This window comes from Musca autumnalis, unplaced genomic scaffold (genome assembly GCF_047663935.1).
Source record: "Musca autumnalis isolate F117 unplaced genomic scaffold, ASM4766393v1 scaffold_2, whole genome shotgun sequence".
Classification (NCBI taxonomy): Eukaryota; Metazoa; Arthropoda; class Insecta; order Diptera; family Muscidae; genus Musca; species Musca autumnalis.
In genome coordinates, this window is record NW_027411755.1 from 92,151,330 (window position 1) to 92,167,605 (window position 16,276).

The 16,276-nt window shown below is 33.4% G+C and overlaps 1 protein-coding gene across 13 annotated transcripts in view; it reads right to left on the reverse strand.

The window, feature by feature from the left end:
• Positions 1-16,276, reverse strand: part of Pax (paxillin) — a 103,524-nt gene that overhangs the window by 76,751 nt on the left and 10,497 nt on the right. The window lies entirely within an intron of this gene.

Sequence of the window (16,276 nt, forward strand, 5' to 3'; positions counted from 1 at the left end):
TGCTAATTATATGTCTCCTTGATAATTTGGGCGTCTTCACAAAACTTTTATTTTCAAAAAACCACTAATAATACTACTCACTTATATCATTAAATCTGTTAAATACATTATAGAAAAGGATTTTGTTTTCGAAAATATTTCAATTTGTCCTATCAAAACTCTTAGCTGACTGAAATCATTTTGCCCCAAAGGGGTGTGCTAATTCTGTGACTAACACTGTAGAAGCTGAGATATTCGGTTTGGAAAAAAACATTGTCTTTTTCTCCAAATAAGTTTTTTGCCCATTCGGACCTCTAAATATTATCCGACCATCACCAATATCAATAGGCTTCTTCCCCTCCGGGACCGCCATCAATACCCAAAATTTGGTGACGATCCGATCAAAATTGCGACCTGTAGCGTGATTACAGGGTTTAGATGGACAGACGGACAGACGGACGGACGGGCGGACTGACGGACGGACACACATAGCCAGATCGACTCAGCTCGCCGAGACATTCATTTTGGTATATATAAGTATGGGTCTACGACCATTATTTCGATGCGTTACAAACTTTTTGGCCAAAAACAACTTATAATACCCTCCCCACATAGTGGTGTAGGGTTTTTATTTATTTTTAAAGAAATTACAAAATGTGCGACAAAAAATATAAATAAAAAATATGTGAGCCCAAAAATCCATTGAAAGATAAGTTATTTCAGAATCCTAATCTTAAAGCGAACGATCATCTCCTTCAAACACTGTCTGGGTAAGAAAATATGACCTAATGAGTTGAACCATCACTGCCGAGATCTTATGAAATGCAACGTTTCGAAACCATTTTTTCAAATTTTTGTGGAAATTTCCGGTAGAAGTGGAAAATGTATACATCATTGTAAAAATAATTATCCACTTTTTCGAAATCAAGTCATTTCACAAAGATACAGGCTGCTTCAGGAGTTATGGCCTCTAGAAAATAGCTATCCAAAAAATTGAAATTTTTCACATTTTGACACCTGCCTTCACTAGGTCACATCTGAGAAATGTGTGTAGCTAAATCAAAACTTCTGGTAACTGTGTGCCGTTATACTAAAGTTATACTAAAATACAGTACCGTTATACTAAAATTTTCCCGGAAAACAAAAAATGAGCATTTTTAAATTGAGCATTGAAAATTATGCACCACAATAATCGATTAATAATTTCGAAATTTTTGGCTTTTTATGCTATTTTGGCAATCAGTGTGGTGTAATACTGGTTTCCTAGCGTTTTCAGTAGTTTTGTCATTGATTCCGACAAAAAAGATGATGTTCCTGACGCAATTTTGACATGATCGTAATTAGTGTCTCTTTGTATGCAATTTGGCTAGAAATTTCTAGTTTTTGAAGTTATTTTCCAAGAAATGACTATGAAAAATCATTAACGGTTACATCTAGAGTACGTACAAACAATTTAATGATATATGGAAAGTCCTGTATCAGCCAGGCTTGCTCTATATTAGACTAGTCTTTAACGGCATTGCCCTGATATATGAGTAAATCAGGGCATAGAACAACAGTTTTTGCACTTTTCTTTGAAAATAGTTTTTACATATAGCATTTAAAGCATGTGCTTTTTCCTCTACGAATTACAAAAAAAGAAAATATAAAAAAGATTACTGAAATAAAATGGGCTAAAAAATATATTAAACATTTTCATTTCGGGAGGGTTTAGACCCCCTGGTATCTCTACGTCCCTGATCACCACTATCATTGGATTAAGCAAGCAAACATATTTGAAGAAAGGACAGAACATAATTTTTTCTTTCAGAATTATGACAAATTTCTTATTCATCCTATGACATGTGGTGTGTCATGTTGTTCTACTTATCTTTCCATAGGAATCCATAAAGTATTTCCCGTTCAATGAATAGGGAAAATAAATGTGTCACCAAGTATAACAAATAAAAAACAATACAGATAGAGCCAAAAGAAAAGACCAACATTAATATTTATATCAAATTGCAGATGAATGATTCAGAATTATAAGACCATTCAAACATTTGTTAATGCTCACTGAATATGTATATTAGAACATATAGGTCACATAAATATGCATCAAAGAAGTGACATCTAAAAATACTAAAACATTCAAACAATATATGGCATGATAATGATTCAATGTGGATAAAGTGTTTAATCATGTGAGTCCTTAGGACAATGATTAAATATGACCCTAGTGGTTCTTGATACATCAAACTCCACCCAAAACTCCGAGATAGATATAGAATTCCAAAAAAACAAATGCTGATAGTTTCACAAAACCATTAAACTTATATATGAATCAGACTTAACTGAATTGCTATATTTTTGCTCCTTGCTATATAAAAGAATTAACAAATAAATCACGTACTTTGCTGTTTTTCATATCACAAAGCATTCCGAGCATTTGCATCATAGGACCAAGAAGAGACACATGTTAATTAGCAACCAGTTATTTATCTCCAACAAACTGGCAGCAACATTAGCAACAAAATTGTTTATTCGAATATTTAGTAATATCGAAAATGTACACACACCTTGAACTCAGTCGATCGAGCAAGACAAAAAAGATTGGCAGTGGCGCTATGTTTACAAATCGAAACATTGGTGGATTTGTTTTTATTTTTTGAAGTTTAAGAAAAAAAGTAATGCCAGCAACAACAGCAGCAAAATCAAACGATTTTTTGCATACTATTTTTTTAGAAAGCAATAAATTTCAAAATAGACACTTGTTGGGTCTGCGAACCGAATGCTGGCATAGAAATTTCCCATGACGTCATATGTTAACGAGGAAAAATAAATACATACAATATAGTCCATGAATTTAGACGGACGTTTGTGAACTAAATTAAAATATAGACATGTTTCATTCACATCAAAAAATGCCATAAATTCTAATAATAATTCCATTTGTTTACAAGTTAATAACACAAAACAAAAACACCAAAAGAAACCCAAAGGCAACAACTACATTCAGTGACTAATTTTGTTTAGACTAATAGTATTTTTTTAAAAAAAATGCAAAAATGTGGCATTTTTTGTGACCACTGCTGCTATCGACAGACCGGCAAATAACACGCATACAATACCCTCATACATATCGTAAAATCGAAACCCCGCAACCAAAACGCTTCGCTCAGAACATTTGAAATCAAATCAAATTTGTTTCGATTTCAATTAAAATGATAGCCAACTGCCAGACTAGCCAGCGTGAAAAACATAGAAAATGAAATGAAACTAAAAAAGAAAAGTTTTTTGGCAAAATAATCAGGAAATGCTGCTGCAACCACGTCTAATGACACAGAAGTTGTACAGTGGTATTTTTATGTGAATATAAATTTACATCGCTTTACACCAGGGCTACCGAATCGAATTGTACAAGAATAAATGAAAGAGATCGAATAATTCGCAATGACTGGTCCGCAAGTAGATGTTGAACTTGGAGTGGGAAATCCCACTCATCGATTTAAAAAATACTTTTACATAGCTCCATGACTACCTGGGAATACCACTAAGACCTCTCTTGTAGAATATTATGAACGATTATTTGTTGGTATTAGTATTTACTGTTTTCCCAGACAATATTGCACAATTACTAGGCGTACTGGGGCTAGATCAAAGCTGGTCTCGCATGGCCTAACATTCGCCGATGAAGCAATGTAAACTATAATTGGAGTGTCCACAACCGAATAATATATGGTTACTCCAACAATATATGGTAGCTCCAATAATATATGGTTGATCCAACAACAATATATGTTTACTCCAACAATATATGTTTGCTCCAACAATATATATTTTTCCATATTAACAATAGCATATTTTGATCTCATAAAATGTTCGCTATCCGAAAGTGATTTTTGCTAAAAAAACATAAATTTCTGTTAACCGGAAACCCATGTTTCTTGTCACTAACTTGTGCTGTGCGTTCGCCCATTGGAACTTTTGAAACTTGGGTACCTCCATAAAACATCGTACTACGAAAAAACAAAATAACAGAAAAACTAACCCCTCGAAAGTTTACGACCATCGCAAGCGTTTTAAGAACAATGATCTGCGAATCTGCACTTAGGATGTCCGGACTCTTTATAGAGAAGATGTATTTGCAAAGTACATCCTGTCATACAGGAAATACGATACATTGGGAATGGCGTCACATCAACACCTAAATGAAATGCACTGTATAAAAGCTGCCATGACACAAAGCATGAGTTTGGTTGCGGATTTGTAGTTAGTCGGGGGTTAAAACATCTTTAGTGCGATTCTCTTATTCATTTTTTGAATTACCCACAAAAATCGGTACAATTTAAATGCTTATAATTTCGGTAACTAACGATATTATTCGGTAAGTTAACAATAAAAAGTAGTCGTAAAGTTCTACCGATAGCAACATTGTTGTCAACATTTTATTGAACTTTTCATTCATAATTTTGATTTTAATGTTACCGATTTTTGTCGGTAACTCCAAAAATGAGTTAGAGAAGCGCGCTAATGGTCTCCAGTTTCACCCTTGCTAAAATTCGGATAAAACAAATTCTTTAACCACATGACCACATAAATACAAATCGAATGATAATGGAGCCTTCGTTGATTATTCTGCTGCTTTTGATAGTGTTTAGCGCCAAAAAATATGGAGTATTCTTAGCTCGCTTGCCATCCCCATTAAATTGATCAAACTCATAAAATCTCAATATGATGGCTTTAAGTGCAGATTTCTACACAATGGACGCCTCGCAGAACCGGGTTTTTCTATGTCGGGTGTAAGACGGCTGTTTACTATCACCTATTCTCTTTATGCTGGTCATCGACCACATCCTCACAGACACAATCGATCACAAAAATCGAGGAATTCAATGGACGAGAGTCAGCTAGTACAGTACACTTAAATAAACATAGGTAAAACCAAAGTAATAAGCACAAAAGCCGTAAACCCAACCGCCTTTCTTATTGGAGGAGAACCGATCGAATTCGTGGAGAAATTCGGTTATCTCGGAAGCATAATTTCAGTCGAAGGGGGAGCGGAAACCAACATCGCAAATAGAATTGGTAAAGCTAACGAAACCTTTAATCAACTACGGGCCATCTGGAATTCCTCAATAATATCGACGAATACAAAAATAAATATATTCAAATCGAACGTTGTATCCGTATTACTTTACGTTTGCGAAACCTAGTTGACAACAACAACCTTAAATTCAAAACTACAATCATTCACAAATCGATATCTCCGATACATTTTGAGAATATGGTGGCCAAATGTTGTAAGCAATTCCGATCTCTATCAAAGCTGCAATACCGATCCAATAACAACCATCATAAAAAGAAGAAAATGGAAGTGAATAGGGCACACATTGAGGAAAATAGCGATGAACTATGTCGTCATGCCCTAGATTGGAATCCCAAGGTAGCAGAAAAAAGAAGTCCGAAAAAGTCGTGGAAAAGAAGTCTTGTGAAGGAGTTAGAATCCACCGGAAAATCATGGAGCGAAATAAAGGCAATAGCAAAGGACAGATCATCCTGGAGGTTTTTTTGTAGAGGCACTATGCTCCTCAAGGAGTTACACGGAAAAGAAGAGAGAAGAGACATCCCCCTGTAGACGGGTAATCTGGTTATAGATACAGGATATGGAAAGAACATTTTCCAAACTGTTGATATCCAATATTAGCGAAGACGTCGAAGATATGAATATTTACAGCCCGGCCCAAATAAGTTGGAATTCTTAAGAATAATAAGGCAGCACGAGGCGATGGCCTACCAGCAGAGCTGTTCAAAACCGGAGGCGACACTCTGATAAGATGTATGCATCAGCTAATTAGCACAATCAGACATTAAGAACGCGTACCCAACGATTGAAACCTGAGCATCCTGTGTCCCGTCCATCAGAAGGGATATAAGACTGATGAGCTTAAACTACAGGGGGATAAGTCTGCTCCCTATTGCTTATAAGATAGTGTCAGGGATATTATGCGAACGACTAAAGACTATGGTCAACGAAATAATTGGACCATACCATACCAATGCCGCTTAAGACCTGGCACCATTGACCAGATATTTACCCTGCGGTAACTCCTGGAGAAGGCCCATGAATTGAATATCGACACTTGGCACCGTTTTGTCGATCATAAACTAGCATTTAGCAATCCTGTAGGCCAAAGGTTATACAAGCCATGTCTGAATTTGTTATTCTGGCAAAGTTCTTCGGATTCTCAGTTAAAATAGGGAAAAAACCTCTCTGAAAGCTTTAGTACCAAAAGAGCTTGCAGACAAGGACACAGCCTTTCGTCTGACCTCTTCAACTATTCCACTAACTATTCCATTTGCAATTTGCTTTTCATTCCCTAAAGACGATTTGAGATTCCAATCGAAATATTGTAAAATAAAAACTGAAGCAATCCAGCTTTTATTAATTACAGTTTTAAGCCATCTACATTTCAATAGTAACAGCTTTAATAGTTTTGTATCTTTGTCATTGTGAATTTGTAACTATTCCCCTTTTATATTGTGATTGATCCATTGAATTTTATAGTTAACTGACAAAATGCAACCATGTAAATTATTTATTCTGCTACTCTTGTAAACCAACTCATTATAGTTAATTACTACTAAAGTACATAACTATGTTCTAGACGTATTAGTCGCTTCTCAAAATTAGTACCTAAGCAGTTGGTAATTCAGTAAAGTCGATCAGTTTGTGATCTACAATCTAACGCGCTACATAACCATCAGATAAGATCACAAGGGATGATCTCCCCCAGCAAAATGTTCGATGCCAAAGATGACATTCAATCATGGGTGCAAGTGATCTAGCATGTCATCTTTTTAGCATCTTCATCGATGAATTTTATATGAGCGTGGACCCCAAAAGATGACGTTCTTTTCTGGATCCTAAGCATGTCATTTTTACCAATGCGTTGACATGTCATTTCCACCAATGCTTTGGCATGTCATTTCCACCAATGATTTGACATGTCATTTTCACCAATGCTTTGACACGTCATTTTCACCCATGCTTTGACATGTCATTTTAACCAATGCTTTGGCATGTCATTTTCACCAACCCCTTGGCATGAAATTTTCATGTCTTGTTTGGAAAATGGAAATGCTGTATTGAAATATGGTTTTCATGAAAAACAAAGCTCTTTATTAATTCAAACGAATTCATGAAATAGCTACAATTAATTTATCAGTTTAGTTTTTCAAAAGTTTACATCCAAAATTGCAATGTAATCACCACCGCTGCAACGCAAAAGATTGCTTCCTCCGTTCTCCGCAACTGATATTCTTTCATCTTACAAAAGGTTTTTTCAATTATCTTCCCATCACCAGTTCAGATTTTAACATGGACTCCAAATGCACTCCTTTAAGTATTTTTATTTCGTAAATTACTTTTATTTTATAATTTTGTTATTTTATAACAACATTTTGGTAATTTATACTCTTTTGTTTAGTGACGGAAATATGTAGGGATCTACAACCCGGCTTGCTTTAGGGATCTCTAAAAACAAAATGTAACGAACGGGGAGGAGAGACTTTTTATGGAAAATACCATTTATGCTTAATTAATTTATTTTTAATTGTTTCTTTCCAAAAGTAGTTTCTTCTTTATTTTCAGATTCTTGTTCCTTTTCGTTTCGGACTTTTTTTTCAAATTCCAAGAAGCGAGATTTGATTGATTTCATTCTATGTCAGATTTAGAACAGACAAGGGAACTTTTAAAATAGCAATGTGTGCAGTCCGATTCTATTTTTAGCTCGATGGTTTGGACTTCATATAATACCAATTGTTTAGAAGTTTTAGTTGTTTGATATGCAGGAAATGTAAGACAACATCACGACGACAGTTCTAACAACTTTGGTCTGTTCCAGAAACTGCAAGAATCTACTTATTTTTACTACGATAACAATTTTTCCTTTATGTTATCGGAAAAAATAGTAAAAATTAGTAGATTTTTGCAGTACTGGAACATACCAAAATGAAAATAAACAGGTGTGTAAATAAAAACACAAACATCATCTCTATTGGATCGACGGAATGGGTACAAATGCTGATGAAAAGATCGGATCTTTCACGACTTCCTTTGCATTGGTTCAAATCCTAATGAAAAGATCGGATCTTTCACGACTTCCTTTGAACCAATGCAAAAGATGACATGAAATCACGTCATCGCAAAGAACCCCTTCCGTCAAATTTTGCTGGGCCATTCTAACACGTTACTCGTATGTAAGTATCAGATAAGATCCGACAGTCAATACCAATCTTTGTCTGTATTTTCCTGAACAAACTACACCAGATTGTTATAAAACTATATATGTATAAAAAATCAACACATATTTTTATTTATAAAGCCTGTGGCCGAACATTACCTATAATATACCTTTTACAGATGTTATTCGAAACATTTTAGTTGTAATTCGTAACATTTCATTTGTAATTCGAGAATTCCATTTGTAATTCGAATTATTCCACTTGTAATTCGAGTTATTCCATTTGTTATTCGAATTATTCTATTTGTAATTCGAATTATTCCATTTGTAATTCAAATTATTCCATTTGTAATTCAAATTATTCCATTTGTGAATTGAATTATTTTATTTGAAATTCGAATTATTCCATTTGTAATTCGAAGCATTTTATTTGTAATTTGAAACAAAAAAATATAAAATATTTTTTGTATTAATTTTATATCCGGCTTTTTCGAATTACAAATGGAATAATTCCAATTTAAAATAAAATAATTCGAATTACAAATGGAATAATTCAAATTACTAATGAAATAATTCAAATAACAAATGGAATAATTCGAATTACAAATGGAATTCTCGAATTACATCTGAAAAAAGGTGTAGAGTTCGGACATTTTATTTGCAATTCGAAAAACCAAATATAAAATCAATGCAACCAACATTGTTGTATTTTTTTGTTTCTAAATTCCATTCTACTTTATTGAAAAAGTTTATGATTTTCAGTCTCTTTCCACGGCAAATGGCCACATCTAGGTATTTTCGGGGAATACCACTGTTCCTAAATAATAAATAAGTTATTTGCTTTCTTTAGTCGTGTTCCAAGTTACTTTTTTTGTTGAAATTATTGTTGTGGTACTAAAAATACCACAAAATCTCCTCTTACCTCCTCCTTTCTCAAAGCAAATGCACACATACGTACGTACATACATTTCGTATAAAAATAAATGTCTAGAAATACATTTAACCAAATGCAATTTGGCAACTGACTGACATCATAGCACAAAATCAACATTATTTTGTTTGGTCATTTAAATAAAATCGATTAATAATAGACTTTAAATGGCTGGCCAACTCTCTGCAATGCGTAATTAATAATTTCAATGATTTTTTTTCATAAACTTCAAACAGTCTAAAGTCGAAATTGATTTAAACCTTTGTAATTTATTACAATACGAAATAAATTTTCGACATTGCAATTAGTGGAATTTACTTACATGCACTTAATATAGTGAATTTAAAAAAAGAAGCATTATAAAAAAAATCTAAAGAAATTAGAGTATGAACAAATTTTAATACAGTTAAAAAATTATGGCTGACTTCCGAAACGTCAGTTGCTTTGTATTCGTGCATGAAACTAGGGGCTCTTAGATCGAGTTCGCAATTTCATAAAATTACTCTAGTATGGAACTCGATCTAAGAACCCCTAGTTTCATGCACGAATACAAAGCAACTGACGTTTCGAAAGTCAGCCTATGTATGTATGTATGTCCTTATATATATTCAATATGCACTTATCTTATAAATTCGAAACATTATCCACTATAGAATTTAATGTACTTTATTTTACTTCAATTTATTTTACATTGACCATGACCATAATTGTTCCCATTTTAGAGACAGAAAAAAATACCAACGATTTATTGGCACCCAAACAAAAGTATAGTTCGAGGATGCAGATGATGTGCAACAAAGACCAAAACATGATAATATCAAAACAGACATGCGGCATATTTTTATCTGCATTGACACGTGTATTATCCGGAGTTGCAAAAAATGACAACATCTGTTGTTAAACCACACTACTGAATCATCATTTCATCACAATAGAAATCGTATTGTCTGGAAATTTCCTATTACGATACTAAATAAACTTCAGGTGTGTGTGTGTCCACATTTGAGGAATCATATCGTTTAGACCATATCATCACAAATTTATGTCACATTTATGTCTAGGAAATCCAAATTAGTCAAACAGATTTACGATCGTTTAAGAAATAAATTCTTACTAAAATATCTAACATGAGATTAAAATGCGATCGCAATTAGTTATCCAAAAGAAATCAATTCAATAAATGTGTATGTACGAGTATTTCTCAATTAATTTTTGAGCTGCAACAAACTAAAATATAGCAATGCTTCCTATAATAACATTTAATGGAGAAATTGTCAAAATATGTCAAAATTTCAAATAGCTGGGCCAATATAATGCATTTTTAAGACCTACAATTTGCAAATATTTTTTTAATAGACCACTCCCACTTATTTAAATATGTTACATCTACAAAACTACTGAATCGATTTTCCTGAAAATTTTTTACAGGGCTATATATTTCGTTGAATGTCGAAGGGGCGGGGTACCTCCCCTATGCCCTACTTTTTAAAAACGCTATATTTGCGTAGTACGAATGTATCGGTATGAAAATTAATTTGCTAGACAATGATAGTCTTGTCTCCGACCTTACGTACTTTTTGGGACCTAAGGGCCCGACCTCCCCCACTTCTTTTATTTTCATAAAATTTGTAGACAATGTTTAAAGTTGTCTCATCGTGAAAAAACGCTATATTTGTACAAATTATGGATGTATCGGCAAGCAAGTTAATTTGCGAAAAATTCGTGGTTGCATCTCAGAATCTAGGAACTTTTTAGGGCCTAAGGTCCCGATCACACCAACTTTTTTAATGTGTTATATCTGCAAAACTACTAATCCGTTTTTTATGAAATTTGCAGAAAATGTTCAAGGTTTGCCGTGGTACATATACTTTTATGCTATATGTGCAAAACTTAGCATTACTTTTGGGAGACCGTGGTGTGGTGTTTCGACACTAGGTACTTATTTGTAGCCAAAAAACCCACCACTCCCACTTTTTTTAAAAATGTTATATCTTAAAACTGATGATCACGACCACTCTCTTCAATATATTGTACTACCATAACTAAATTCAAGAAATTTTCAAAAAATGTTTAGGGATGTTGCGTTGATGAAATTCGGGGGGCCCTATTGTTTTAAAATCGCTAATTTGAGAGACAACGGTGGTTGTGCCCCCGATCAAAACTAAGTGGCCCGACCCCGGCCACTTTTTAATGCGTTAGTTATATCTTGAAAACTAACTAACCGATTTTCATGAAATTTACTGGAAGGTGCCGTGGTACACGTAGGCGTATCAAAAGTTGCCATTAAAAAAACAAAACGACGCACAATGGTTCAAGGAACGATTTTCCTGGCCAAAAATCAAAATTTTGTTTTGTCACAGTTATTTAATTTCTATATGGGATTCGATAGTAAACATATTGAAACTAAGGAAACCAAAAAATTAGGTTAAAATATTGGAAGATGCGGGCGTGTGAAGCCCCTAAAGACGAACATTTTTCCCATGTCTGAGAAATACGTAATTTTTGCAAACTTCTGGAGAAAGAAATAGCTATTTCTCGGAAACTATAACAGATATTCATTGTTTTTTTGTTAGGTACGTACGATTGTTTAAAAATATATTAAACAAATTACCGCAGCCTTTACACAATTTTAAGAAATTCCAAATTTATTGTACAGCTTTTGTGGAACAATGTTCTGTTTTCACAGAAAGATGCCCGAGAGTCCCCTCTTTCAGCTCATATATACTTTCGTTCCCGTCCCGTTCCGTCCGTTTAACAGTTTTTTTAAAGTTATTGAAATTACATGGATAAAAATGTGTGCTTTTCCATACCATTTCCCATATGAATTACAGCTTTTTTACACAAATTAAATTTGTTTGGAGTATATGGGTTTTTATATGAGTTATATAAGTTTTATGAAAACCCATGGAGTATTTTTTTTAATTTTTGAAAAAAATTAATTTTTTGTAATTCCCTTTTTTGAAAGTTTTTTGAATTTTTTTTTTCATTTTTGTAGTTTTTTATTGGCGTTCGACCATCTTTAATATATAAGAAGATATAAAAAATACAAAAACACTGATATTTTGATGAAAAATAGTACAAAAATCCAAAAATTCAATTTTGATTTGAATTCCTCTGCAACTACCACACCGAATTTGACCGCTTATAATCCACCGGAAAGCTGATTGTTATCTGTCTAACAAAAAAACAATTGTGAAAATATGTCCATCCGTTCAAAAGATACAGAATTTTGACCAGGAAAAAACGATTCTGAACCACTGTGTGACGGCCCAGAAACGCGGACCCGGGTCTGCTATTTTTAATATAGATCTTATAGCGTTCTTAGAAGACAGGTACCGCCCAGGTAAGTTATATTTGGAAGAAGAACTCTTGACCTTTCCATTGATGTCAATTATGTGAATGTACGCAAAACCCATGACACATTGGAAAATACCCCTGAGGTGGGAACCGGTGGGCATAGTGACTAAATTTTATTCCAGAATATTACATTGTGGACTGCAAACTGCTATGAAATATAAATTTGAGTTCAAATACATATTTATTTTATGGTATTTTTCAATATATCGTTTTCGAAACTTGGGGCAAACATTCGAAAAATATCAGCAACTGGTATATTGGGATGTTTATTTTTGATTTTTTAGTATTTTATTGTGTTTGGAATTCTCCATAATCCTTATTATTTGTTGTTTCTGACATTTTCTTCCAAAATATCATATGGAATCATTAACAAATATTTAAAATACGACAGCACAATAATACCTTCAGAAAAAGATTTTAATTATAATAAACTGCAATAAAATCTTTATTTACGATGTCAACCAAAAATAAATTATTATGCGATGTTACACCACCACAGTGTTTGAATTCTAAAAAAACATGTGATTCTTTCAAGGGAACGGCATTTTGTTACGACATCTGGAAATATGGGGATTCTAGGGATTCTACTATGTTTCGCATTACAGAACTGCGTTTGAACAAAAATTAAAAAATTGATTAGAAAAATTAAGAATGTTCTTCTTAAACAGAAATATTAAAATAAGAATTTAAATGTAAGGGTCGAAGTTATGATTTATTTCATTTATTTATTTGTGAATGACTATACATTTTTTAATGTTGTATTAAAGTTTTTCATGGTATAATATCCCCAGCAAAATAAATTGGAAGTAGTGCAATGTAGACTAGTTCTTTCACGGCATGTTTTTATGCAGTTCAAACGGAGTCGTGAAAAAGGCACTCCATTCCTCACATTTTAACCGCATTTGGATGCAATCCAAAGAATCACATCCATTCGTCACATTTTAACAACATCCGGAGGCAGTTCAACGGAGTCGTGAAAAAGGCACTCCAATTCCTCACAATTTAACAGCATCCGGATGCAGTGCAAACGGAGTCGTGAAAAAGGCACTCCGTTCACTACATTTTATTAGCAGTTGTTAAAGAACCCTACATGTACATAAATCAGTTTATACATCTCTACAGGCAGCGGAATAAAAGAGATAATCGCGTTAACATTTCCAAACATTTGTTAATACAAACTAAATAATATTTAATTTGTGAACATTTTTCCGGTAACTCACGAGAAGAAAATTTCCCAATGGGGTGCTGTTGGAGTACATGTCGAAATCTTAACTAGTGATGGGAAGACAATATCAAACCCATTTAGCAGAAGAAGCAAAAGCACTTAAGCTTGGATTAAATAAAGAGCGAAGGAACACACATGTTAGTTATTGAATTCAATAGAGAATTTTCATAATGTTAATTTAATAAAGTTATTAATATTTTTGTTTTACACAAATAATAAATGCATTTTATTTTGTTATTCAAAACACGTGCTCTGGACTGCCTCCTATTCTACCCCAAAGGGTCAGTTAAAATGCAATGCCAAAGGGTCAGTTAAAATGCAGTGCCAAAGGTTCAGTTAAAATGCAATGCCAAAGGGTCAGTTAAAATGCGGTGCAATGGAGTGCCTCTTTCCGGGGTCACTCCCTTGTAAAAATCATGAGTGAAAATGCATAATTTGATGCACTTCCAAATCACTTGTACATATCATTTAACTGCCTCTTTGGAGGCAAACTTTTCGCTGGGTCGTTTTATTGTTGGAAATTTTCGAATAAACACTTAAGGGGCTGTGGCCACTTATTGAGCACGAAAAAATTAATTTTCATGATTTTTTACAATAAATCTAACAAACTTTCTTAGAAGACTTTGTTTCCATCAGGAAGGTCACACCTTGAGCTACTTTCGAAATTTTTTGTTGAAAAATATAGCACAGTGTTCTGACAAATAGCCGCTTACAAAACACAGTTTTCACTAAAGCAGTTTGCGGTGCCCACTGTAGCTCGGAAATGAATAAACCAATCAGCATACATATGCTTTTGTGGGATCATTAAGAACCTAATAAGGTTGTCCTTAAGCGAAACGGAATTAAGAAAATCCATTTTAAAAAATGGTGAACTGTCAAATTCAAAATTTTGATTTTAACCAAAAATAATGAATAGTTTTTTTTTTTCATTATTATTTTTTAAATAGTATTTGAGGTTTGCTATTTTAGTTTTCCATACTGTTGAAGTAAACCACAAAAACGTGGGATTTTCGATACATACATGCAACAGTTTTTTAATTATTTTTGTGTCACTTTAAGAATTTTTTATTTCGTTATTCATTTTTGATCGCTTCAAAATGGCAAACTGGTTTTTGGCAATAATAAATTGATTATTGATTATTAGTTTTTTTTTGTATAGAAATTTCTAATATATTGTACGAAGAATTCATGCATAATGCAAACAAAAAAAATATTTTGTCTTTCGGTTTGAGTGCTTCGAAGGCAAAACTGGAACTGTTTGTCAATTTTTGCAATGAAAAGAACAAGAAATAATTAAAAATATAAATGTGGCTATGTGTGCATACAACATTAATAATTTGATTTTTTAATTTTTCGAAGACATTTGATATGTATAGAGCTCGTATCATTACATCAAAACAACTAACCTTAAGTGTCAATTTGAATTGTTGTTATGTTACTAATGATATGCGCAAAAGAGATCATATTTATTTATGATTGATGTCTCTGAGAGGCACATTCAAGGGCCGAATATGCAATTGTAGATTTCTATCCAAAAATTTAATAACACTTAGCATTTTAATTGAGAGTAAATATGACATATGTCTCAATTTTTACCAGAAATAGATCATGTTATCGCTAATTTAGCTGTCGGAGTTCCCTTCTCAACTACATCCTGCCTCGGAAAATTTATTCTATCGGCTTTGACTGATGGTCATTTTAACCAGATACGTGTGGTTGGCGTCCTCTGAAAACAACTGTGGTATCCAGTTCGTTCTCAAATAAACTCTCCTTGACCTCAGCAAAACTACCACCCTGACTGTGACTCTGGGCCACATTTTTTCTCAATAAGGGCTCACATATTATGCATTCTTAACTTAGGCTACTGTACTGACACCGATAGACTGGATCTCTCAGGTGTTATTCAAATGATTTTCCGTGGCAGGCTACTTATAAAACCAACTATTAAAAAATAAACATTTACCTTCATTTTAGACAAGAGCTGAATCAGTTTTGCATCTTTTTCTAGGAAGCATTTACTAATCCAACCAAGGAAATTCGTAAATTTCAACACACTTGTGATGCAAATAAAATGTTTCACAATTACTGGTTCTAACATTGAAACACTATTGTTAATGATAAAAATACAAATATTGTTGAAGATTTTTTATTGTCGTCGTCGACAACTACAACAACGTCAAGAAACTAATAATTATTGCATCAATAATTTACGATGAAAGATAAGTGAAATGAAACTGCAACTCTCTCCTCCAGCTATTTTCACTTACACCCACATTAATAAATAAAAACATCATCGTCAACAAAATGAAAAGCATTTCCCATTTATGGTTGTTGGTAAATATTGTCAATGTTATTTTTTTAATACTTGGCGAAGATAGCGAGAGAGAGAGAGAGAGAGGGAAAACACCTATAACACATTATTGTTGTAGTTTTGTTATGCTTTTTCCATGAACTGGAATCTATCTTATCAGTCCGAGGAGCCTCTGTGTAAATAAGAACAGTGGCAGACTGCGTTGATTGAGGTAGCTGACAGATCGTATTATGCAATTTTATTTCCAA